General features: G+C 38.8%; 1 protein-coding gene across 2 annotated transcripts in view; it reads right to left on the bottom strand.

Annotated features, from left to right (window-relative positions):
- The window catches only part of FBXL7 (F-box and leucine rich repeat protein 7), a 186,781-nt gene that overhangs the window by 26,776 nt on the left and 133,367 nt on the right, over nt 1-26,638 (bottom strand). The gene's annotated exons all lie outside the window — the stretch shown is intronic.

Raw genomic sequence — 26,638 nt, 5'->3', positions numbered from 1 at the left:
TGAAGCTTCTCCATTGTCCAGCACACAGGCCATCATACTGTCATGAAATTGATGTACCATCAGGATGAATATACCAGGGCACCCAAATGATGCGCCACAGACCATCACAACTGACAGTGTCAAATGTCTTAGTGAGATTCATGAAGGTAGTGTACAGTTCATGATTCTGTTCTTGACACTTCTCTTGGAATTGTCAGGTTGCAAAGGTCAGTCCACAGTGCCACGCTTTTTGCAGAAACTGCACTATGCTTCAAGTAATAGATCCTGTTCCAGGTAGTCAGTCAGGCGGTTCAACAACACTCATGCTAGGATCTTGCCTGCAATGGAAAACAGTGATATTCCTCTATAATTATCACAGACTTGTCGATTCCCTTTCCTCTTATAGAGATGTGTGATGGATGCATCTTTCAGTTCCTGAGGAATGGTTCCTTCATTCCAGAAAGACTGGAACAGCTGAGTGAGTTTGTTGACAAGCACTGCACCACCATCCTTATAGATCTCTGCTGGTATTGCATCAAATTCTTGCCACTGGACAGTGGTTGATGGCCTGTAGGGTTTCAGTCCAAGCTGTGTGGAGTCCAAGCTGTGGTGGATATCCATCTGGGGCATTCTGTCAATCACCTCATTGTTAATTGGAAGATGGGTGGTTCAATACAGATTGAAAGTGCTCGGCCCAACACTGTAGAATCAGGGTCTTCTCAGTGATGAGAGTTGCACCAGCTGTGTCCAACAGAGGTGAGTTTCCTGATAGCTGAGGTCCATACATGGATCTGAGGGCTTTATAGAATCATTTAACATAATTTATATCAGCAAACTTCTGAATTTCATCTGCTTTGGTACTCAACCAGGGGTCCTCCATCTTGAGAATCTGTATGATCCTGCGAGTGTTGTTGAAGGAATTATTTTTAGCTGTTGATGACAGGTCATTCTGATAAGCATGTTGAAGGCAGTGCTTTTCAGCAAGTAGAGCCTTGATCTCTTCATCATTTTCATCAAACCAGTCCTGCTATTTCCTGTGCGAGGGTCCTAGAACTTTAGTGTAGAAGATTGCACAATGTCCCAAAAGTGGCCCCAGTCCTTCTCAACATTTCCCTCAAATTGTAGCTCTGAGATTTGGTTGTCAAGATCTTCTGCTAGTGAAGCTACTGTGTTGGGGTTCCCCAGTTTGATTAACAACTAAAAGCTACACACAACAAGAAACCATATAAATGCAACACTTAGAACATCCCACTCCATATTTTCTGGAGAAAGAGAAGTTCCCTGATGGTGGGCTCCAGCACAAGCCTGAAAGCTTGGAAGGATAAACCTTTGGTTCTATTGACCAACTCAGACTGGATCTTGAACTATTATCCATGATCACATGTTTATCGTTATTCACAAAATCAACTGAATCCACATATTAACAAATTTTCCCCTTTCAAATGTAGGTTGTTCCAAAGTGATCAATGATTTATAACTGCTTTGGAAGGAGCTGCATTCCTTCTAAGAAATGACTTCATTGTTTCAAGATATACATTAGAGTGTAGTTTTATTTTGGTCTCACCAGTTTGTCTTCAAAAGTCCAAGGCTGTCCACCACAAAAACACTAGATAACCCTGGTAAAAAGATGAATATCTCAAGCAAAAAGTGCTTCTAATAAGAAAAAGTACAAACTTAGCCACGTCATAATTTCTGTATAAACTCACATTGGAGAAAAATGCTTAAGGAAATACAACTAAAAATGAAGTAAACAAAATCAATTCAAAACATTCTTGTTTTTTCCCTCTACATTCTTCTGTTAACTATTGTTATGTGCTGCTTTTTTTGGAATAAATAAATGTTGTACCAACAAAAAAACTTGGAAAAAGAGTAATGTTCAGCACTACTCTGGCCTAGATATGCAGAATGGAGCCTTTAACAAATTATAAAAAGAACAAATGCACACTAAAGAAGTATTCTCTTCAATGAATAGTTTAATGTATTGCCTTTTCTGGAATCATACTTGTCTTAAAGCTGGTCCAAATTAAACCAAAACCATTCTAATCCTCATTAAACACAAGTGAATCCTGTGGTTAATTATTCTAGGCTACAATTTAGAATCTGAACACCATGTGTAATATTAAGACAGCATGCAAATAGTGTCATTTTAATTATATATGAATTATAGAATACCATTAAAATTCCTGTATTTTTAAATACTATGTTTTAGTGAGGAATGTTATAATATAAAAGAGCAATTAAATAAATGGAACTGCTCTTAAAACAAACAAAAAAAACCCTATCCAAAGTTGGGGGAGAAAAAGAGACATGCAATAGAAGCAAGAAATTATTCAGAAACTTAACCAAACATTGAGAATGGAGTGAGAAAAGAGAGAGAAAAAGCCCATCTGCCTATTTTACTAAATGGGAAATATAATCGTTTTTAAAGATGAAATCATGCTAACTCTCTAAAACTATTTTTAACATCTTGGCATACGATTAAGCACAGATGCAGATTTGGTCTAGCTTGATAAATAAAGAACAATATCTAAGAATAGTAATCTTTTTTTAAAAAAACCAAATACCTTTGAAGTAGGCAATATAAAGAAGCTTTGCTCTCCGATCATGGCAGCAAAACCATGCTTTTATGTCCTGAACAACAAGGCAGCAACAAGCTAGCTCAGCATGAGCTGAGTGGCATGATAATTAAGTCAAGACATAGCTAGTTTGAAAATTGTACTCAAAGAAAGTCCATCTATGTTTTTCATCAAGCTGTAGAGAGGATCTTTGTGGACTGCCACAAAGTTCAGTACTGGGTCCTCTACTCAACATTTTTATTAATGAGTAGGATGAAAAAATGGAGAGAATTCTGACCAGAGTGAATGAGATAGACATAAATAAAGATCAAAATGTTATTGATGAATAAAGAATAATGGGCTTAAAGTAAAGGAGTTAAACTTAACAGATAAAAAAATCTTTCTTTGCTTAACAAGATAAAAATCAAATATGCATTGGGAGAATTACAGTAGATAATTGAATTAGTAATACTCCTTTTGCCTGCAATCTTGCTTTCAAACAATAATGTAATATTGCTAGGGAAAATATCAAATGCAATTTAGGCTGCACCAACAAAACTACTGTTTTCAAATCTTTCAAATCATGGAAAGGAATCATTCTACTTTCTGTTGTTTTAGTCTGATTCTCTCATGGTTGCTGCATCCAGTGCTGGGCCCCACATTTAAGAAGAATTCAGAACAACTGGATCAAGTGCAGCAAAAAGGCCAAAAAGGTTTAATTAGGGGATTAGAAGCAAAGATCTGTGAAGAGATTGATGAAACCAAGAATGTTGAGAATTGAACAAAATTGAGAGCTAATATTCTTCAAATACACAAAAAAGATATCACAAAGTAGAAGGTTGTTAAGGAGTGTGCAGAACCCTTGCGTTATCAAGGACATGCACAGAGGAAAACATGGTATTCCAGCAGATATCCAGGAGGTATGAGTAATTATTCAGTTATACAAGACAGATACATTAAATTTCCCTGCTTTGAACTCTGAACAGGCTTGAAAAGAGACAAAAATGCCCTGGACCAACACAGTTGGGAGGCAGAAAATCAAATCCATGGAAGTTAAGTTCCTTTAATGAAGATACAGGATAAAATAATGTTAAAATTTAAAGTTCAGAATTTTGATAAGCATCTCATTTTTCTAGCCTAACTGGAGCTTCACCAACCTAAAAACCTGACAGTTTCAACAGCACACAAGTTCGAACCTAAGTAAAGACAGCTGTAAGGGTCTCCTGCTTGGGCAGTAATGTCTTACTTGTCTTGTGTTTCAAAACTATAATTAATTTCTACCACTTGAAAAAGAATTACTCATTCCCTGCTATACATATTACTTCATTCTTTTCACGAGTCAGTTAATTTCCTATTAAAAAGCGTAGCAAAGAAAAATTGGATTACCGATAGCACAGATGGTTTTGAAATTAATTTAATTTCATGCCTAAAAGATAAGGGTATCAATGTAAAGCATTCGGTTAAAGATAGAGGCCTTTTATCTGATAGCGAAATCAGGTTTTAATCAACTGCTCTATGTGAGGATCTCGCTGTGAAACTTTGTGGCAGGCCAAAATAAAGTTATTAATTTCCATGATCACCTACAGAAACATGACAGCATTCTGGATTCAGAAAGAATGATCCTTAGGAATTCACATTATTAGTAATCACAGAAAGCTCTAAGGTATTTCAAATCAGGGCTGGGTGCCAAAATATGCAATGTAAGCTAAAGCAAACATGTCCTTGGTTGGTTGTATTTAGTAAAATTTCATTACAGGGTACCAGTCCTGATCGAATCCCCACAGAGTACAAATATGAGCTAGCAATCATCAATCAACTCTTCAAGTAGGAAAACTATACCCACTTTGAAAGATGTCAGGTCTGGAATGGTAGAGAAATTTAATCAATACCCTGCCTTGACCCATCTTTGTTGGAAATCTCCTTCTCAATAATGGATCTCCTCGAATGTTCCTCATTAAAAGAAATAGATGCGTCTACTGATTCAAATTTACAAAAGAATACCAATCTTTTAATAACAGAGACCTAAACAAAGAATGTTAAAGGTCATCCAAGAAACTCCTTTTTAATAGAGTTGTCTTGCTAGACCTTTGGGAGAAGTGATAGCTAACAGTCTTTATAAGTTATGCTACACAGTCTACTGAAAACTGTCCAAGAGATTCTTGTTAAAGCTTGGTCTAATTATGGTCATGCTTGCTCAATCTAGCACTTAGAATATGAGATAATCATATCTAATGGTTCATCTTTGGGATAGCCAAACTAAAACATTTTACATATATATTGTCCAAACATTTTGAAAAGGAATCAACTTTAATATTGTAAAATGGTAACATTGGGAACCAATCCCAAAGGTGCTTTTTCAAGAGGCCACTGGACTTTCTGGTTTTTCTTTGAAGACATTTCGCTACTTATCAAAGAAGTTTCTCTCAGAGCTGAAGAAGCACAAATAATCTGGATGATTGAGAATTTCGACAGACATTGGGAAGCAATCGTCATAAACAAGCCAGGTATTTTGATCTTGAAGGAATAGTGACAAGCCCAAAACAGTAGCCTAATGAAACATTTTCAATTCTAAATTCTACATCGCATATTGGGTGACAGTGCTAACTCTCCAACATTTGGAAAACAATCAAGTGAGGAAAACTTTAATTTCAGAGAGTAAACAACAGAAAAAAATTATTGAATCTGCTAACTTTATTTAATTTTTTCATTCAAAATTAAACAGTACCAGAATACAGGTAGACTTTGACTTACAATAGTTTATTTAATGATCATTTGAAGTTACAATACTGAAAAGTGTTGTAACTTCAGTGTTGAACACTTTTGAGTTGAACTTCAGTGTTGAAGTTACAACACTGAAAAAAAAAAGGACTGTTTTTGGAGCACAAGCATATTGTTTAACAAGTTATTCAAGTTACAAATTGCCACATTCACCCTTCTATGACAAAGGTTCTTAAATCGGATTGCAATAAAGTCCATTGGTTTGCCTATTTTTATGAATTACCAAGTTTAATGATGACCTTTCATATTTGTTTGACTGTTTATTCTATTGAAGTTTTATGCACATATAAAGGTAAAGGTTTCCCCACACATGTGTGCTAGTCATTTCTGGCTCTAGTGGTGGTGCTTATTTCCATTTCTAAGCCAAAGAGCCAGCACTGTCCAAAGATATCTCTGTGGTCATGTGGTTGGCATGACTAAACACCGAAGGTGCTCAGAGCGCTGTTGCCTTCCCACCAACATCCCTATTTTTCTACTTGCATTTTTATGTGCTTTCGAATTTCTAGGTTGGCAGAAGCTGGGACAAGTTATGTGGCGCTAGGGATTTGAACCGCTGAACTGCCAACCTTCTGATTGACAAGTTCAGCATCAACTGAGCCCACTCCAGATGCTCACCTCTCCCTCACCTTCCCGCCCCGGGAATTAGAAAAAGCACAATGATGGGCCAGCTTTCAAATTCTGACCGACAACCCACACGTCAGAATTCCCCTTTCTACCAAGCCCAAAGTTAATTGTTCGGGAAGTGGGGTGCGGAGATATCTTAGAAGGAAAGAGTTGGAGGGATCTGCGCTCTTTGCGAGCTTGGAAAGTGGGGGATTATGCCTGTCGTCTGGAGGAGACGGACGACTTAGCCACTGAGCTACTGTGTCCTTTATGCAGATATACTTCCATATTAACCTTAACGCTTAACTATTCTTTTACAACTGGTTTTCAAAAAAAAATACTATACATATCAATACATTTCTCTAAATAAGAATACTGTACATAAATCAATCTTCATTTGTCTAAAAATATTTTTCAGCTTTAAAATTTACTGTTTTAATTCAACTAACCCTGTTTTTATTATAATGTTAAGCACCGAAATATTTAGGATTCCAATTAAAAATCCACTTCGCTTATAAGGATCTATGCTGTTACATAGCTGAAGGTTCTCTAGCAATGATCTAAACTGCAAAGATCTTGCATAGGATACAATTGTATTTGGCTCCAATAATGCTATGCATTGCCAATCCCTTTGCATAAAGAGAAAAGATTCAGAAGAAATGGAATGAAAACGTATTTTCTGGCTCTAAGGCTATTTTCTCTGGCTGAATTGTGAAGTAATAATACTAGCACCACTTGAATCAACATAAATTGCCGTTAACTGTTTCTTCCCCTATTGTATATGCTGAAGAACATACAAATCTTTAATGCAAGGCTATTATTATCGACACATTATGTTTTTGCTTTTTGGCAATAATCATGAAACAAAGACCCGGCTTTTGCTAGTTTAAAAAAAATCTCTCTCGAAACAGGCTCAATATTAGGGCAATCCTTAAACTTTTAAACTTTCTTGCAAAGACATTGCTCTTATACAAAGACATCTTCTGCATCAAAATAATACTTGCCTGCTGACCACATTTTCAGCCATCAGAAAGTTGGGAAAATGGAAGGTTTTTATCCAATAGCTTTCAACCCTGAATCCTGATTCTGTTTACTTTGTTCTGTTTATTATTCTTTTATATGAAGTCATCTCTTGAACTATTTGAACTGGAAAAGAAAACTGCTTTAAAGGTTTGGATAATACCCAGAAATTGGCAGGCTGTTGCATAATGCAACAGAAACAATATAAATTACAAACCTTATAAAACAACGGTCCAGAAGATTGTGATGAGTAGCCATCATCATTTACAAACATAATCTCAAAACAACCCAACCTCAAGGAGAAACTGTCTTATCCCAAGAAAAATGGTTAAAAGAATAAGAAAAATTTCCTTTATATAAAATATAACCTTGAATGTAAGGCAATCCTGTCAAATATCCCCCCTACACTTTTCCCTCTATGTTTCGTGGTGGTGCAGCAGCTTAAAGACACTGGATTTGTTGACCAGAGATGATTGGCATTCCAGTAGTTTGAGCCCATGGAATCATGTGGAGGAGTAAGCTCCCATCGTTAGCCTCTAGCTTCTGCCCATCTAGTAGTTCAAAAATATGTAAAAATGCAATCAGATAAATAGGTACCACCCTGATGAGAAACGCTAGTAGCATTCAGTGTGGAAATGGGGCCAGGCACTGATTCTGTCCGGATGTGAGCCACGGTCAGCAGAAGAAAACCTGAATGACTGGACACCCTCCAAAGGCTGCTAGCCAGCTGATGCAAAACTACCCTAGTTTGCCACTATGATGTACCATGGATGCATTAACAAATGAACTAGCAATCTTAGACTGCCAGAACTATTCTAGGATAAAAAGCATTGTAGATTTCCTTGGCCACATATGCCATATGCTTTTTAAAAAAGTGATATAGTGTCTACAGTGGACATTCCTTTTGTTCAGGGACTTTCTATTAACTGAGAATCCTGATTCCTATATTTATTTATTTATTGATTGATTTTGTCCATTGCACAATGAGAGTTATATTGGGTATACATATAGTAAATATATAATGAAGGTTATAGAGGATACACTCATAGTAAAGTATATCTAAGAAAGAATAGAAGAAATAGGAATAAAATATATCAGTGAAAGAATAGAATAAATATAGGAAAGAAGAATGGTATTTATTTATTTATTTTATTAGTTGGACTTGTATGCCGCCCCTCTCCGGAGACTCGGGGCGGCTCACAACAAGTAAAAACAGTCACAACAATCCAATTAATAGGAGGACAATCCAATTAATAGGTCCAACAATCCAATTAATAGGTATAGGAGATATAGGAGAGCAATAGGACAGGGGACGGAAGGCACTCTAGTGTACTTATGCACACCCCTTACTGACCTCTTAGGAATCTGGAGAGGTCAACCGTGGATAGTCTAAGGGTAAAGTGTTGGCGGTTTAGGGATGACACTATAGAGTCCGGCAATGAGTTCCACGCTTCGACAACTCGGTTACTGAAGTCATATTTTTTACAGTCAGGTTTGAAGCAGTTAATATTAAGTTTAAATCTGTTGTGAACTCTTGTGTTGTTGTGATTGAAGCTGACGTAGTCACCGACAGGCAGGACGTTGCAGCATATAATTTTGTGGGCAATACTTAGATCACGTTTAAGGTGTCTTAGTTCTAAGCTTTCTACACCCAGGGTTGAAAGTCTAGTCTCGTAGGGCAGCGTTTCCCAACCAGTGTGCCGCGGCACAGTGGTGTGCCGCGAGACACTGTCAGGTGTGCCGCGGCGAGAGGCGGCGGAGGAGAGTGGGTGGATCAGGCGGGCAATGGGGCAGGGCGGAGAAGCCAGGGGCGCGTTTGGCCGGAGGCACCGTGGGGAGGCAGGGGCAGCTGCGGCTCCCTTTACTCCTACTGCCGCACCACCCTGCCCCTGCTCCCCACGGTGCCTCCGGCCAAACGTGCCCCTGACTTCTCCGTCCTGCCCCATTGCCTGCCCGATCCGCCCACTCTTCTCCGCCACCGCCTCCTGCCTTGGGGCGAGGAATCCGAGAGTCCAGGACTGTGTGGCTTTGCGCCATGAAGAGAAAACGGCCGACTTTTCCCTGCTGCCATTTTCTCTTCATGGCGCAAAGCCAGGGCCGCCGATAGATGGGTACTACAGGGAGCGCGCTACCGGGCCCCGGGCAAATTGGGGCCCGCAGTCAGCGGCTCCTTGCACTGAGCTCCCGCTCGCAGCTGTCCCCTGGCTCCTGCTTGATGCCACGGTTTTCGGCGCTGTCCTGCTGGGCCCCAAAGACGGAAGGCAGGAAGGAGGAGAGCTCCATTCTTCTCGCCTTTTTCCCGCCTTCCTTCTTTGGGGCACAGCAGGACAGCGCCGAAAACCGCAGCATCGAGCAGAAGCCGGGGGACAGCTGCGAGCGGGAGCCCCAGGAGGGAAGTACCGGCAGCGCCCCGCCCAGCTGAAGCTTCACTGGTGTCGGCGGCAAATGTCCTTTGTGGCCCGGTGGGAGGGGGGGGCTGCAGCGGCCGCAGGCAGTCGCAGGGAGATGGCTGCGGCGAGAGGGAGCTCCAGGCGGCGGCGAGAGGGAGCGCTCTCTCTCTCTCTCAGCTGACTGCAAGCGGGAGCCCTGACGTGGCGGTCAATTGAGAGAGAGAGAGAAAGAAAGAAAGAGAGACATATAAGAGAGACAGAGAGAGAGAGAAAGAGAGACATAGCAAGAAAGAGAGACAGCAAGAGAGGCAGAGAAAGAGAGAGAGAAAGAGAGACATAGCAAGAGAGGCACAGAGAGAGAAAAAGAGAGACATAGCAAGAGAGGCAGAGAGAGAGAAAAAGAAAGAGAGACATAGCAAGAGAAAAAGAGAGACTTAGCAAGAGAGGCAGAGAGAGAAAGAGAAAGAAAGAGAGACATAGCAAGAGAGACAGAGAGAGAGAGAAAGAGAGACATAGCAAGAGAGAGAGAGAGAGAGAAAGAGGGACATAGCAAGAGAGGCAGAGAAAGAGAGACAGCAAGAGAGGCAGAGAGAGAGAAAAAGAAAGAGAGACATAGCAAGAGAAAAAGAGAGACTTAGCAAGAGAGGCAGAGAGAGAGAGAAAGAGAAAGAAAGAGAGACATATAAGAGAGGCAGAGAGAGAGAGAGACATAGCAAGAGAGGCAGAGAAAGAGAGACAGAGCAAGAGAGAGAGACAGCAAGAGAGGCAGAGAAAGAGAGAGAAAGAGACATAGCAAGAGAGGCAGAGAGAGAGAAAAAGAAAGAGAGACATAGCAAGAGAAAAAGAGAGACTTAGCAAGAGAGGCAGAGAGATAGAGAAAGAGAAAGAAAGAGAGACATATAAGAGAGGCAGAGAGAGAGAGAAAGAGAGACATAGCAGGAGAGGCAGAGAGACAGAGCAAGAAAGAGAGACAGCAAGAGAGGCAGAGAAAGAGAGAGAGAAAGAGAGACATAGCAAGAGAGGCAGAGAGAGAGAGAAAAAGAAAGAGAGACATAGCAAGAGAAAAAGAGAGACTTAGCAAGAGAGGCAGAGAGAGAGAGAAAGAGAAGGAAAGAGAGATAGCAATAGAGGCAAAGAGAAAGAAAGAGACATATAGCAAGACAGTGAAAGAGAGAGAGAAAAAAGCAAGAAAGAGATAGCAAGAGAGACAGAGAGAGAGAGCAAGGGAGAGAGAAAGACAGAGGAAGGGAAGGAGGGAGAGAGAAAGAGAGCAAAAAAGAGAGGAAGAAAGAAAGACGGATGGAGAGAGAGAAAGAAGGGAAGGAAGGAAAAGAGAGAAAGAGGGAGAAATAGAGCGAAAGGGAGGAAGAGAGAGGCTTTTTTTGTCCAAACTTTTCTTTAGCCCGCCCCCCCCCCTTTCAATGTTCCCCAGGATTTTGAAAATATGAATAATGTGCCGCGGCTCAAAAAAGGTTGGGAAACACTGTCGTAGGGTATTCTGTTTCGAGTGGAGGGCCACAAAAGAATAGAGTTAGGTGGCTTGGCCGAGGAAGCGGTTTCTCACCACCTACTACTGTTTTGCCTCTTGCTTTCGTTAACTGTACTTCCAGCCTAATTGCTAACTTTCAACTCATCTTTCCCTATTATCCTATTTTCAGTTAATGTGAGATGATCCTTTCCATCATTCATCTTTAAAACTGTTCACACTTCTGGATTTGCAAGAAAAGAATGCTGGCGTAATTTCTGGTTTATATTTCTCAAGATGCCAACCAGACACTGTTTTCATTTCTTCTTCCCCTTAGCTAATCTGTTAGCTAGATGCATACTGGTGAAAAAGCGATCAACTGTTCAGTCTCATTCCAAATCCTGTAAATGTGTTATTAGTTTCTCAACTGCTGCCTGAACTGTGTTTTGAATTGTGGAGCTGGATGATGGAAAGGATGCCTGAGCACAATAATATATTTTCTAAAAATATTGCTGTGAACAGAAGAAAGCATTCACTTAAGAGTCATTGATTAAGAATTGCCATTATATCTGGCCACCAACTGCATAAGATGCTAATTGCTTACAGATACTTATAGATAGTTGAATTCAAAAGGGTCCCTAAAGCAGAAATGCTAAATATTTTTAGCATAAACTGAACAAATGACCATAATGAGTTAAAGAACCATCAAGATTAGTAATTTATAAAACATGTTTTAAATATCAGAGTTATAAAAGGTTCTGTAAATCTGTTTTGACAAGTAATTCCAAGTATTTACATTTAAGAAGCAAGTAAAAATGGAAAATTGTTTGTAATCCTTTCTCACAATAAATGGAATTTAACAGGATGTAAGCCAAGTATGGAAATCAATAAATTTAAATATCATTTTTCAAATTAATCTTAAATGCACTTCTTTTATTTTTCTATGTCAGTTTAATAGGAGTAGCAAATGATTTGGGATTCCATATTGCTTTCTTTGGGATGATCTTCAACTTCCTGTTCTATCTATAGTCCTACGCTTTGGAAGAATCTCATCCAAGTACTAATCTTCACTTGCAGAACTTGTAGAATAAAATATTTTTTTCTGCATGTATTTAGAATAGAGAAGTGAAGGATCAGGAGGGAATTGATGAGATCTCCCAAGACTTTAAGGCAGCTAAAACACACTTGTACCCCAATTACCATAGATTTCTGAGGAATATTCAATCTTCCCAGTTGATGGAAGATTTTGAGTACAATTATTCTGTATCATATTTTTATATCAGAAATAGTTTTGAAATGAAACAAGCTTGTTAGCTAAAGTACATTAGTACAAGCTTGTTAGCTAAAGTGCTTTATGATCAGTTATTTACTTCTGCATTCATACGTGTATATGATCTCATAAAACTTAAAAGCAAAACAAATTATAAAATTTCCAAAGCTCTTCTAAATCCTCAGTGATGTTTTTCTAAGGAAAAACAATGTACATTTGTATATATTAAAAAGAAAACAAAGTTGCAGTTTATATGACAGAGAAAAAAAAAAGACAGTTTTCTATATGTGTTGCATTAGTACATGGAGCTCAGATGGAAGTTTAAAGTCCTCAGACCTTCACATTGAATGAACTGCACTTTATGTTAGTATTATTCTGACCACCTAACATGAATACATAATTATTCATGCTATTGATCTACACAGCATTCATTTATGGAAAGTATAATACATCCTTAGTTATAAAATTCCACTAGAAAAATGTCAGCCCATTTTCCTAAAAATCAGTACATTATATATCAATCATTTCAGCTGCATATTTCTGATACAATTTAATAGCAATGAAAGCAAATGGGGTATTAGTAACTTTTCCCTCTGTACCAATAAGGCAGTTTTATGCCCAGTTCAAAAGTGATTTGTTCCAAAAAGTGCTGGAATAGGTTTTTATGGATATCTTTTCAAACAGATGAAGATCTTCCCCTTGATTGGTTAGACTCCCCAAAGAAAAAATCAGAAACTGAAGGTGCAAACTACAAATACTTAAGAATTTTCTATGAAGCTTGGAGGGAATAATTATTGTGCAAAGTGGAATTGTTATAATCAGATTCTTGTTATTTTGCTTCCTGAGTCAGCTGGACGGGCAGTTGACTATAACACTGCTAACAAGATAATGTTCTCTACTTCATTTAAGACATCACATTGATTTAAAGGAACCTAGGAATTGGTTGGCATGAGCAGTTTTTCCTCCAGTGCAGAAATAAATGACTGATTCAGAAAAAAAGCACCCAGAAAAATCCTCCCTCTTTCATTTGATTGGTCTAGCAATTGTGAGCTTTAAATAATTGAACAACAGGTTCTATGGCGTAGCTAAGTGGGCATGGCTAGGTGGTCATGTGACTGGATGGGCATGACTAATTTAACAGTCCATTTTGCCAGTTTAGCAGTCCATTAAACAATACACAGCAGCCCCCCTCCTTATTCTTCTCTTTACTACTATAAAAGAGAATATTGTATTCTGTGAACTGAAGTTATTATACTTGAGCAAAAGTAAACTGTCCCAAAGTATACAATCGTATCCGTACCTCCTTAAATGTGAACAATTGTAGACACCAGTATTTGTTATCTACAAATACAGACCATGGAGGAGATGGATTCCATATAATATAGAGAAACAATATATTACACGGGGAGTGGGGGAAGCCAATGCTGATTTGTTTCTCCTGTGAACCGAACTTAGCACTCTAGAGAATGGGATATTTCCAATCAAGGTTTGTGTGTGAAATCTGGCAAGTCTAATGCTCTATTGGTGTGGGTGGGTGTTTAGCAGTGTTTGGCATTTTGCCATTCCAAACAGAAGAGAAAGATGCCTGCCAATAGCAGGGAACAATAGGGGTCCAAACAAAAATGCAAGAGTTTCCAGCCACTCATATAACATGTTGAAAGAGCTTATCTCAAGCAAGGCCTTGGTTTTGACTCTTGCTGCGACAGTAATTTCTAAAAGGCTTTGTTACTTGACAAGGCGCAAACTATTATGTCAGTTGTACTGTTAGACAACTGACAAAATATTAACGTTTATGGAATTTAAAAATTTCCAGGGAAATGTAAATGTAAATAAACAGATGATGCCACTTTTTCCCCCACAACCTGTCTCACTTTTTCATCAACAGCTCTTGCTTTTTTGTTGACAATCTATCAATAGAAGATAACAAAATCAAAACCTAGAACCATTTAAAGCATATTGCAAGGTAAATTGCCATGGTCTGTAAACCAGGGTATCTAGTAGGAGTTTGGCTGCTCTATTATAAGTCATAAGTTGAGGCACCCTTGTGATTGACTCAATTTGATGGCCCTTTTAGCTGCAAATTGAACATAGTTATGAAGCAAACACAGCAGTCAGAAAGTGACTTGATTCATTCCCATGGCTGTTTTCTGCTGAAAAGACCAGAAACTGGGCAAAAGTGATGTAAATTAGGGTCATGTGACTATGGCATACTGTCACTGGCCATCAAAGTGACCTGGTTGCCAACTACCTGAGATGTGGTCATGGGTCTACATGTATGTGTGCATGTGTGTGTGTAAGGGGCTGTGACTGGAACTCCAGAACTGAATGGTATGGTTACTAAACAAAAAGTTGTAAGTCAAGGACTACCTGTAGATTCATGTGCAAGAGCCAGTTTGGTATAATGGTTAAAACACCAGGCTAGAAACCAGGACATCAGTTATAGTTCTAGCCCTGCCTTAGGCACAAAAACAACTTGATGATCTTGCGCCAATCACTCTATCTCAGCCTTAAGAAAGAGGCAGTAGCAAACCACTTTTGAAAAATCTTGTCAATGTAAACAGCAGGAACTAGTCCAAGCAGTCCAGTGGTGGGTTCCTCCTGGTAGCAATTTGCTGGTGATGTCACGATGATGTAATGGAACCGGTTCGGTTGGTGCTGATCTGTTGATGCGGCCATCTTTTTTAAAAAAATTGTATACAAATTTTTTGAGAGATTTTTTTTTAAAAAAATTCCCCCTTTTGAGCATGGGCAAAAACTGAATTTCTAGCAGTTTGCGTTGCCATCTTGGTTTTGGCTTTAAAAAAAAAAATGCCCACAAGGTACAGCCACACAGTGTGGGAGGAAGTGAACCGGCAACAAGATAAGTTAGAACCCACCCCTGAAGCACTCACCAGGACTCAAAATTGACAAACACACACACACCTTCATACTATATGTTTTGATATACACTCAAGATTCCCAGTGTTTTTTCCCCACAGAATTTTGTCAAAAAACAGTTCCCTAAATTTCAGTTTTCCGTATCTGGCTCTTATCATGTACTTTTAAAATATAATTTTCTGCACTGATTTGAGTGAGAATGCCAAAAGTCATTGGCATTTATGAAATCTACAGGGAACATCCTTCCCTCTTTATATCTTAATAAACAGCATTTCTTAAGCTGAAAAAGAAAAATGCCCAGATGGAGAAATGGCAAAAACTAACTGAGATTTCCAGATTGAACACCTCTGTATGTGGCCTTTATTAACTTTAAATCACCTTTTCATTTCCAGAGGGGAAAAAAAGTTGGAATACAGTAACGGAAAATTTCGCTGACAAATTTGTCCTCCTGTTTGTAAGAAGTCTACCTGAAATGCATCAAGAAATGGATATTCTCAACAAGAGTATCTATAGAAGTGATCCAGCCCAGAGGGGGTGAGTCATGGCTATAACTCCTTGCTATTTAATTACTAGATAAACTCATATGTCTAGGTTCAGATCTAAAATAAAAATCACTCTCTTATTTTGGCTTTAAAAGCAGTTGGCTGGTATCCTATATGCAAATTATTTGGCAATCCTTTTCTTTACTTTTGGTGGAATGAAAGAAACTTATGTATTCAGAGAGGGGGAGAAAGAGAGAATGAGAGAGAGATTTGCAAGAAATAAAAATCATAGATTGTGGTTGGAGAACAATTAATATGGGACACTAAATCATTTGGGATTGTTTCCCCATTTTCAGCAAAATGAAAACTCTATCTCCCTAGTTCCCAATTTCATTTTTAATGGGGGCAATTGGAACCTAGTCAATGAGGCTTTTTATGCTCTCTCACCCTGAGTAGTTCACTTTTTGAATAATAAGAATTATATATTATGGAGGGGGGAGGCCTCAGGATTTTAGAGATGCTTAGGTGGGGCATGGGCAAAAAAAGGTTGGGAACCGCTGCTCTATCTCCATCATACAACTAAAAATGCCAAAGGAAGTTTGTACTACTATTCCAGAGGTGGGTTTCTAATGGAAATTTTGAGTAGTTCAGTAGTTCACCGGTAAATACCACCTCTGACTGGCCCCACCCCCATCTATTCTCCACCTCCTGAGTCCCAGCTGATCAGAAGGAAATGAGGATTTTGCAGTAACCTTCCCCTAGAGTGGGGAGGGAATGGAGACTTTGCAGTATCCTTCCCCAGCCATGCCCACCAAGCCACACCCACAGAAGCGATAGTAAATAAAATTTAAATTCCACCACTGTTCTATTCAACCTTTTCATTTTTCCTGGTTTTTCGTTCTTCAAGCTTTCAAAGATTTTGAGTCACTCAAATTAATATATGTAAAGATATAGCCCAACAGAAGCTCACCAAGCCAAACTTCATTACTCAATTTTGCCTGTAGGTATCAAATGTTGTGTTATCTTTATACACTGTGATATCTCAGTAAAAATCTGGATATGGATTTGGTTAGAACGGGATGACTTTCCTTTTCCTCCAGCTGATCTAACTATTAATCCCAATTGGTAATTTACAGAAAACCCAATTCTATTAAGAATGCAGATAGTCCTCATTCACCGACTCTAATTTGAACTGGCAATTCTTGTTAAGTGTAATTTCACACAATTGCACTGAGTTAATGTCATTAGTTCCAGTGTCAATAGTTAAGTGAATTAGCATAGGTCATTAAATGTGATTTCATCTAATTGCTATTTGTAATTTTCTGTTAGCTTCTCCACTGACTATATTAGAATTAGATGTGAAGGTTACAAATGGCAATCATGAGATTGTGAGACACTGCAACCATTATAAATGTGTACCAGTGCCCACTGCCCAAATGGTGATCACAAGACTGTGGGGTTGCTATAATGGCTACAACTTTAAGGACTGGTCATAAGTTTCTTTTTTTTTAACACCACTGTAAATTTGAACTGTTGCTGAATGAGTGGTCACAGTAAGCAAGGATTATCTTTACTCTATGAATGCAACCATTTAATTCACTAGGAATCAAGTGCTTTTCAAAGGGAATTTTATTTCTTAGATGGGGAAAAATATAATCTTTATTTCTATGGATTTTCTAGAAATGTATTAGATCCCTTAGCCCAAAGGAAGTAATGAAGATGACAATGGGATCCACAAGAATGAGTGAGAAGGACAGTTTTACATACCATATTTTTCAAACTATAAGACCACCGGTGTATGACATGCACCAAGATTTCAAAGAGGTAAGTAAGAAAAATAAATTGCTCTCCCCAGCCCCCAGGAACACTCTGCAGACCTCCCAAACCCTCTGTGCACTCCCTTTTTGTGAAAAATAAGCCCCTCTGCCTGGTTTATTTTGCAAAAATAGGAATATTTTGCACCCCCCAGCTCCTAGGAGCACTCTGCAGACCTCCCAAACCTTCTGTGCACCCATTTTCATGCGGGACAGGGCTTCGGGAGGAAAAAAATGGCTGTATTCAGTGTATAAGATGCAGCAACATTTCTACCTAACAGTTCTTTTAGGGGAGAAGGAGTGCATCTTACACTCCAAAAAATATGTTAAGTAAATATCCATTACATTATTGAAATAGGACTTGTACCTTCACATGTAACAGGTATAATGGTCTGTCCTTGATGAAATTAAAGAGTAAATATATCCTCCTGATGTTACTAATTTAAAGGATGATTGCCTATTTTGTCAGGCAAGGATCAGGCAATTCACTAGATATATCTCTTAAATTTATCTACCATACTTATGCACTTTGCATAGGGAGGATCAAAAGTGTCCGTTTGTGATCCCCACTGAAGAAGTTAATTGTACAACACAAAATTCATCAGATGGAATGGTTCTTTTTAAAATTAAAAATGTTTGTTAGTTTATCATGGATAATTTCATTATATTGATGCACTTTTATATAGCATATCTATGTTTACATATTACATTTGCTATATTTTTGAAAATTATTCAGCTAAATGGATAAGCAATTGTCTCAAGATTACTATCAACTAGAGTTCTGCAGCTCTCCGCCACACTAAAGAGGAAGTGACAGCATAGTTTCTGATGAAAAATAGGTTTTAATAATTCTTTTTGTATACTTGATGTAGATTCATCCTCTTTTAATCCCTTTGTGCCTTGCCTGCTGTCATGATTTTAATGTGCTACATGGCATAGAAACGAATGCTATGCTTATATGAAAAATAATAGAAATCTAATATTTAGGGTTATCCATTAATTACCTTCAAATGTCATTGATGTAGACTGTGAAATATGGGCAATTAAAATGATGTGATTCTCTTTAAGAACACGTAGGTTCATAGATTCATATTTATTCCAAAAACCTTTTGTCTGATTCTCTTTTTAGTCTTATTTTCTTTTCTAATTCTATTATTGCCTTGATGTTTAAAATAAAATGGAACATTTTAGGTTACCTTTACCCCAGATGTGGATGAAAATAAATTGTAGCTCTGTTTTCAGAAAGAAAATAGAAAAAGTAATTTATAGCTAATCAGATAAGATGGTATTGAAAAGCATCTTTAGGAATTAAGAGTTTACCCTTTTTTCCCCAGACACTGAACTGAAATATCTGCATGGATAGTCTCTGGAAACAATAGGAACAATTAAAGCAAATTGTGTTAACAATGGTTGAATGAAAAATATGCTTCATTTTTACAAATTGCAAATAGATTACAAATTCTGACATGCTAGAATTATACCATGTTCTTTAGCATTTTTTTAAACTCCAGAAAGTTGATTCCAACTGATCAAGGACAACTGAGATTCTTCAAAATCTGTGGTCAACTTTTGCATTTCACAGGAATATTTGACTCACATTATTGAGGTCTTTCAATATCTGAAGGTTTGTGCAAAACGGGTTCTTCACGTGATTGCAGTGGTCAAAGTTTCTCAAGATGAAATTGCCAACAACTATTGTTATTCTATCAGAATGAAGTTGAGAAATTTCTCCCAAGTATTGAGACAGCCAATGAAACATGGAATCACTATTATGATTGAGAATTAAAGCATCAGTCCATGGCATATCATCACAAAATTTCATTTGTGGAAAAAGAAAATCAAAACCCAAGCTTCAGCAACTTATGGTTTCAATTTTTGGGGACACATATGGTGTTATTCAAATAGATTTTCTTGGATCTGATACTGCTATCAACTTAGAGCGGTAGTTTGAAACATTCAGAACTTTGCATCAATGATTAAGCAGAATTTGGAAGCAGAAAAAGGAAATCTTGATGCAAGATGACGGGTGCTAAGCCTCACACTTCATGAACCTCCCATGAAGCAATTGTAAAGTTGGATCTTACCATCTTACACCATCTGTCATATAGTCTTAAATCAGTGACATGGGGCTTCCACCTTTTCCCAAAGTTAAAGGAGTGCCTTCATAGGATCTGCTGACTTAAATAAGGAAGTAAAATGGGGAGTTCTTTTGTGATGGCTGTAAGAAACATGCACATTGTTGGGAGAATTGTATAGCAATGGTGAAGATTATGTAGGGATGTAAGCACAGATAACAAAAGAGCTAATTTCAAAATTATTTTACTACTTAATTGGTTAAAATATCCCAATTTAAACTATAGTTATAGAGATGAAGGCATTATTTTTTCATTTAACTGTATTATAAGACATTTTTAGAGATTAAAAAATAACAAATCACCAAGTCCTGATGGCATTCACCCAAGTGTTCTTAAGAGCTCAAACATGAAACTGCTGACTTCCCCATTTCTCCTCCAAATAAGGCTCAGTGCCAGAGAACTAGAAGGTAACCAATGTGATATCAATCTTTAAAAAGGGAACTAGGGGAGATCTGGAAAATTACAGGGGGATAACTTAATGTCTCTTTGAGGAAAATTGGTAGAAATGACATTTAAAGAAAAAATAACTGAACACACAGAGAAATAAGCCTTGCTGAGGAAATGTTATTCCGGATCTGTAAGTAAATCCTACTTGACCAATTTTTTTCTAGAGTGTTGACAGGCACATTGATGGAGGTAACTCTAACAATGCTATAGTCTTAGATTTTCATGTTGTTTTAACAAAATTGTTCATCAAATTCTTTTGAGTAAATTTAGCAACCATGGCTTAACAAGATCCATCCGTTTAAAATAAAACAAATTGGAAAAAATAGAAAATTGTATTAATGGAAGAAGGTTAAGAAATCGATCCCTTCAAAGACCAGTATAGGGACTGATCCTTATAACCTATTCATAATATATCTTGCCTCATAAACAGTGAGCTGGCTATATTTATGGATGATAATAAAATATTCTGTGAGGTAAAAATTCAAAGTGAACGAGAACCAATCCATAAGAATGTCTTCAAATTCAGTGGTTAATTAAATGACAAATGTGGTTTATGTAAGTGTATAAAAGAATAAATTTAGGGCAACACTTCATCTATTCCCCGATGGTCTCTGAGCCGCTGATAATTGGCTTGGGGAAAAAAATATTGAGATCACAATGGATAACTCAATGGAGATGCCAACTTAGCAGGTGGCAACTATTAAAAAAGCAAATTCTGTGCTACTGTTTATTAGAAAACGGACTGAAAATAAAAAGTGTCAGATTGTAAAGGTTGTATACAAAACTATCATATGTTAATATCTGGTATTCAGTTCTGGTTGCCATATTTTAAAAAGCATAGGACAGAATTGGAAAAAAATGGGGGAAAAGAGGGTAATTAAAGGATCGTGGATAGTGTTGGGCGAACCGAACCTGCAAAGTTTGGGTTCGTACCGAACTTTGTGTGGTTTGTTATACCGGACCCGAACTCGAATTTTTGCAAAAGTTCGGGTTCGGGAGAGCGCCAGCAAGCGCTGCCACCTAGCTGTCACCTTCCGAAACAGCTGGAGAGCTGTCGGCCAGTCGGGAGGCGAAAAAGGAGGTGAAGAATCCCATGAGGAGATTCCAGGGGCGGAGCTTTGATGTCACTGAGACGTCCTTCCTGGCCGGCTGAAACGGGGACTCCAGGAAGGATTCAATTCAATTCAATTCAATTTATTAGATTTGTATGCCGCCCCCTCTCCGAAGACTCAGGGAGGCTCACAGTGACGTCAAAGTGACGTCAAAGTGACGTCAAAGTGACATCAAAGCTCCGCCCCTGGAATCCCCTCATGGGATTCCCCACCTCCTTTTGCACCTCCCGACCGGCCAACAGCTCCCCGGCTGTTCTGGGAAGCACCGCCGCCCAGCTGTCACCTTCAGAAACAGCCGGGGCACTTCTCGGCGGTCTCCCGAACGCTGAACCCGGAAGTTCAGCAAAAGTTTGGGTTCGGGAGAGCGCCAGAAAGCGCCCTAACTGTTCCGGAAGGTGACAGCTGGGCAGCAGTGTTTCCTGGTGCTTTCCCGAGCGCCAAACTCGAAAGTTCAGCAAAAGTTCGGGCTTAAGTTCGGGTGCCGAATCCGAACCCGAACTTTGTTGGGTTCGCCCAACACTAATCATGGAGTTTAAAAATATGAAATGAGTAGAACATGTGAATTCCTTTAGCTTGAAAAAAAGGGTGATTTTGAGAGCGATAAGACCAGGTGTGCAAAATCAGGCATGACATTAAGAAAGTAGAAAAATGGCAGCCAGTTTGGTCTAGTTGTGGTTAAGATAGTTGGCTAGAAAATAGGAGGTTGTAAGTTCAAGTCCTACTTAGCTATGAAAGCCAGTTTGGAGACTTTGGCCTTACCACGCTCTTTCAATCCAACCCACTCATAGAGTTGTTGTGGGGAAGAAGGAATACAGATAGTCTTACAACCACAATTCAGCTCAAAATTTCTGTTAAGTGAGACATTTGTTAAGTGAGTTTTGCCCCATTGTTTAACTTTTTTCTTTTTGCCAGATTTGTTAAGTGAATCACTGCAGTTGTAAAGTTAGTAAAACGGTTGTTACGTGAATCGGTCAGGAGATCACAAAAAGTGATCACATGACCCTGAGATGTTGCAATAGTCATAAATATGAACTAGTTGCCAAATATCTGAATTCTGATCAGGATGCCGCAAAGGTCATAACCGTGAAAAACATTCATGTCACTTTTTTTCAGTGCCACTGTAACTTTGAATAGTCACTAAATGAACTGTTGTAAGTCAAGGACTACCTATATTGGATATATTTTCTGCCTTGAGTTATTTGTAAAAATATAATAAAGGTTGGAAACAAATAAAATATAACTTCTAGGACACTGAGACTAAAAGTTGTCCAACATAGATCAGTGCAAAGATACTTGAAGCAGATAAAAGAAAGCACTTCTTCACACTCCTTTGAAGGCAGATTCTGACTGAAGAAGCATTTTACAAATCAGAGCATGGGCTCTTCTTGTTATAGAGAATTATCTAGTGACATACTATTTTAAATATATATTTTAAAAAAATAAAATAGACCAAATGTTTCAAGGCTTTATAATTTTGTGCTTTTCTTTATCCTACTACTCTTCATTCAGAGCCATAAATCATATAAATGCAATGCATTTAACAATTCACACCTGTTCTAGTGCAGTAGAAAGTAAAATGACCAAAAGAAAAATTTAAGCATTTAAACATTTATTAATCTAGCATGGGAAGAGCAAAGTGCTAAATCTTGTTTTTGTTTTATTTTTAATTCCCCCCCCCCCTTTTCCTTAATCTTAGCTGACAATATATTGCAGCCAACACCAAAGGAACTTGAGACACAAGCATATGTGATGATCACACAATTGTATACCAAGATGCAAGATCTCCTGTCTATGGACATAAAACAAAGGAGGCATTGTTCTCCACACAATAATCATGTTTTCAAACAGGAGGTTGGTAGAAAGACCCTTAAGGTCTTTCCTTTGTAGATAAATCTCTGGCATTGTAGTAAGTAAGTAAGAGAGAGTACAGAGAAATTTTATTCTTTGTGAAATTATTCTTTGGGAAATTCTGTGTTGATGTGTTTATTTTAGCACAGGCACCATTTGAGATGTGGTTAGAGATGTTCTCAGAAGCAAAATAGATGATGCCACAACTTTCTTCTTAGACCTTATTAACACAGTTCATTTCTCAACTTAACATAACAGCTGTATTGACTGAATATGTTGAAAACATTGTGCACAATCCCTCTTGAGCTATATATTTAGATCCTAGTGACTCTAGATGAAAATATGCATAGCTTGAATCTGTGTATTTGCTATAATGTTTTATGCATGATACAACTTTCAGAATCTTTCTTACTTAGTTAAGACCAAATTCATTATGCAGTGAATATGCATGCATGAAGTACTCCTGGATTTCACTGCTATAGGTTGCATTCTCATAACTCACTGAACATGACACATGGATGATTAAACACAATGCACATGCATGTATCTACATGGCATAGGACCAGATTATCTCCAAGACCGCCTTCTGCCGCACGAATCCCAGCCCCTGGTGAGGTCCCACAGAGTTGGCCTTCTCAGGGTCCAGTCAACCAGATAATATTGGCTGGCGGGGCCTAGGGGAAGAGTCTTCTCAGTAGAGGCCATGGCCCTCTGAAACCAGCTCCCCCCAGAGATTTGCACCACCCCCACCCTCCTTGCTTTCCGAAAAAGTTTGAAGACTCATCTTTGCCTGGGGTCATTAGATCTCACCCCCTGACCAACGAATGTGTTTAGAATAAATTATTGATTGAGTGAATGTTAACTGAATCTTTTAATTTTTATTAATTGGATCAAATTGTTTTATTATGTATTCTTTGTTTGTTGTGAGCTGCCCCAAGTCCACGGAGAGGGGCAGCATACAAACAAACAAACAAACAAACAGACAGACAAACAAACAAATAAATAAATGCCGTATTTTTCAGTGTATAAGAGGCACCAGTGTATTAGATGCACCTAGATTTTAGAGGAGGAAAACAAGGGAAAAGTATTCTGAACCAAATGGTGTAGTATTATATTGTTTAATAAAATACCAGTGTAGCAGAATACTTTTTACAACCATGTATACCTTTTAAAACCATGTACACTTTTTACAAACTTCAAACTTGACAGCTTCAAGACTTGTGGGCTTCAACTCCCAGAATTCCTCCACCAGTCATGCTAGCTCAGAAATGGGAATTTAAGTCCACAAACCTTAAACTTGCCAGGTTTGAAGACCCTTGCACTCCTAACCCCTGACTCAGGGGTCTTCAAACTTGACAACTTTAAGACAAGTCTTAAAGATAGACCAATGGGGTTCACAAGCAAGGGACATTAATGCCCACATTCTTCCCAGGGCTTCCTTTTTTGACTGCTTAAGAATGAGTTATTATGACTCTGGAACTGGAAAGGCTGTTTGCCTACACAATGGAAATGTTGAAAAACAAATTAACTAACTTCAAGGAGTCTCCAAGGCAGGAGGGAGTACTGTAGTTAACACATCCACTCCTCTCTCTCTCACACACACACACAAAAATCCCACCTGCTCTGCCTGCAAGACCTCAACGCCCTAAAACTATCGAATGCTGCTAGTGCCTCCATCTTCAAACGTTTATTTCGCGTTCATCAAGTATCATAAGGTACAATAGTACCATGGAACTGAAGAGGCTCAGGGATAAATGAAGATCAGGGATGAAGGCGGAGGTGGAATCACGTGGTCAGAAGTGAAGGCAAGGACAGTAGGGAAGAAGTAACTGGAAAATGCAAAGCGGGCAGCCCGCCCGAGTTAACCACCAGCAGCAACTGTGGCGGCTCCAGCGGCTTCCCTTCAAGGAGCAGCAACACTGGGGATGTCACATCCATGCCCCAGGCCACCGCTGCCTTAGGAGGTCTGAAAATAGATCCTGAAGGGACAGAGCTGTCTTCCGCACCGGTGCTATTTTATTTATTTATTTAATAGATTTGTATGTCGCCCCTCTCCATAGACTCGGGTTGGCTCACAACAATAATAAAACAGTATATAATAAACAATAATATTTAAAATGTATCTAAAAACCCATTAATTTAAAACCTTTCAACACAAGCATACCATAAATAAAACTATATAAGCCAGGGGGAAATGTCTCAATTCCCCCATGCCTGATGGCAGAGGTGAGTTTTAAGAAGTTTGCGAAAGGCAAGGAGGGTGGGGGCAATCCTTGTTTAGTCGACGGGACCAGGAGAAGGCCAACTCTGTGGGACCTAGCCATTCGCTGGGATTCGTGTGGCAGAAGGTGGTCTCGGAGATATTCTGGTCCGATGCCATGAAGGGCTTTATAGGTCATAACCAACACTTTGAATTGTGACTGGAAACTGATCGGCAACCAATGCAGACTGCGGAGTGTTGGTGTGACATGGGCATACCTGGGCATACCCAGCTGCATTTTGCACGATCTGAAGTTTCCAAACACTTTTCAAAGGTAGCCCTATGTAGAGAGCGTTACAGTAGTCGAACCTCGAGGTGATGAGGGCATGAGTGACTGTGAGCAGATTATCAATCATTCTAAGCTTTTCCCAATTTATCTGAATTATATTACAGTAAAAACAATGCTAAGGAATCATTTTCCCCAAGAAAGTTGTTATCAAATGTCAGCTGACATTGCCATTTAAATAAAATACATGTTGACACATATCATCCCAGTAGGAATTTACTACCCATCTCATCTTTAGGTGAATTAGACATTTTTTTAAAAATCAACCCTTTTCTCTGACTGCAAAATTCTTAACTTTGTTAAGGAAAATATGTCAGACATTCTCTAAACAAGCCATAGCTCAATACATTTATCCCAATGCTGATTGTCTGTAATCAGGATAAACAAGCTCATTGCTATAAGTACACACTACAGCATAAAGAACAGAATAGCCAAACTTTAATGGACTAACAAATATAAAATATATTACATTGGAAGAGATGTCTCAACAATATAGGACCTCAGGGAATTACAGTTTATATAAGAAGGAGCCAATGTGGGTTAAATTTCCCAACCTTCTCCCAATATTACCAAGTTAGAAGTTTAAACAAGATATTTTTGGAATTACTTTAGATTCATATTGCCAGTAAATGTAGCTGGGGGAGGGGGTGCTCGTAATGGTTTGCATTATGGACTTGTGTGCTCAACTATATTCACTGAACAGTGAAATATATTTTTAAATCCAAAATTTAGGAGCAGCACTTCCGAAATGATTTGGAAAAGCACGTGCTGGTTTTCTGTTAGAATTATGCTTGTATCAACAATATTAGCTATGGAGGATATTTTCTTTCTAATGGCTTATAGCAAGGGTGTCAAACTCAAGGCACAGGTACAGAATCTGGCCCACCTAGATCTGGGCCATGGGGTCAGCCTGCAGTGCTTTTGCCAGTAAAAACAGACTCCCAAGCTCGGCTGCCATAGCCTCCTGCAACCCTCTACCAGTGAAAATGGAGCTCATTTTCCCTGGCAGAGGGTTCCAGCAGGCTGTGGCAGCTGAAAATGGAACTCGGGAGCCTGTTTTCACTGGCAGAGCACTCAGGCCATCACCCTAACAGGATTGACATTGAGCTAACCATGCGGCCTAGCCATGCCCCACCAGAGGTCAAACACAACCTTGATGTGACCCTCAATGAAATTGAGTTTGACACTCCTGGCTTATAGGAAGAACTAGACAACCTATGACCCAGTGGGGATTCAGAGATGTTTCCTTGTGTAAACAGAGAAACAGAATGCCCATAGGCCACACAGATTGGTAATGAAATTTGCCCGCCTACGGCT

This window comes from Erythrolamprus reginae, chromosome 3 (genome assembly GCF_031021105.1).
Source record: "Erythrolamprus reginae isolate rEryReg1 chromosome 3, rEryReg1.hap1, whole genome shotgun sequence".
Classification (NCBI taxonomy): domain Eukaryota; kingdom Metazoa; phylum Chordata; class Lepidosauria; order Squamata; family Dipsadidae; genus Erythrolamprus; species Erythrolamprus reginae.
The sequence above is the reverse complement of the archived record's forward strand: the minus strand, read 5'-3'. Positions and strand labels throughout refer to the sequence as shown.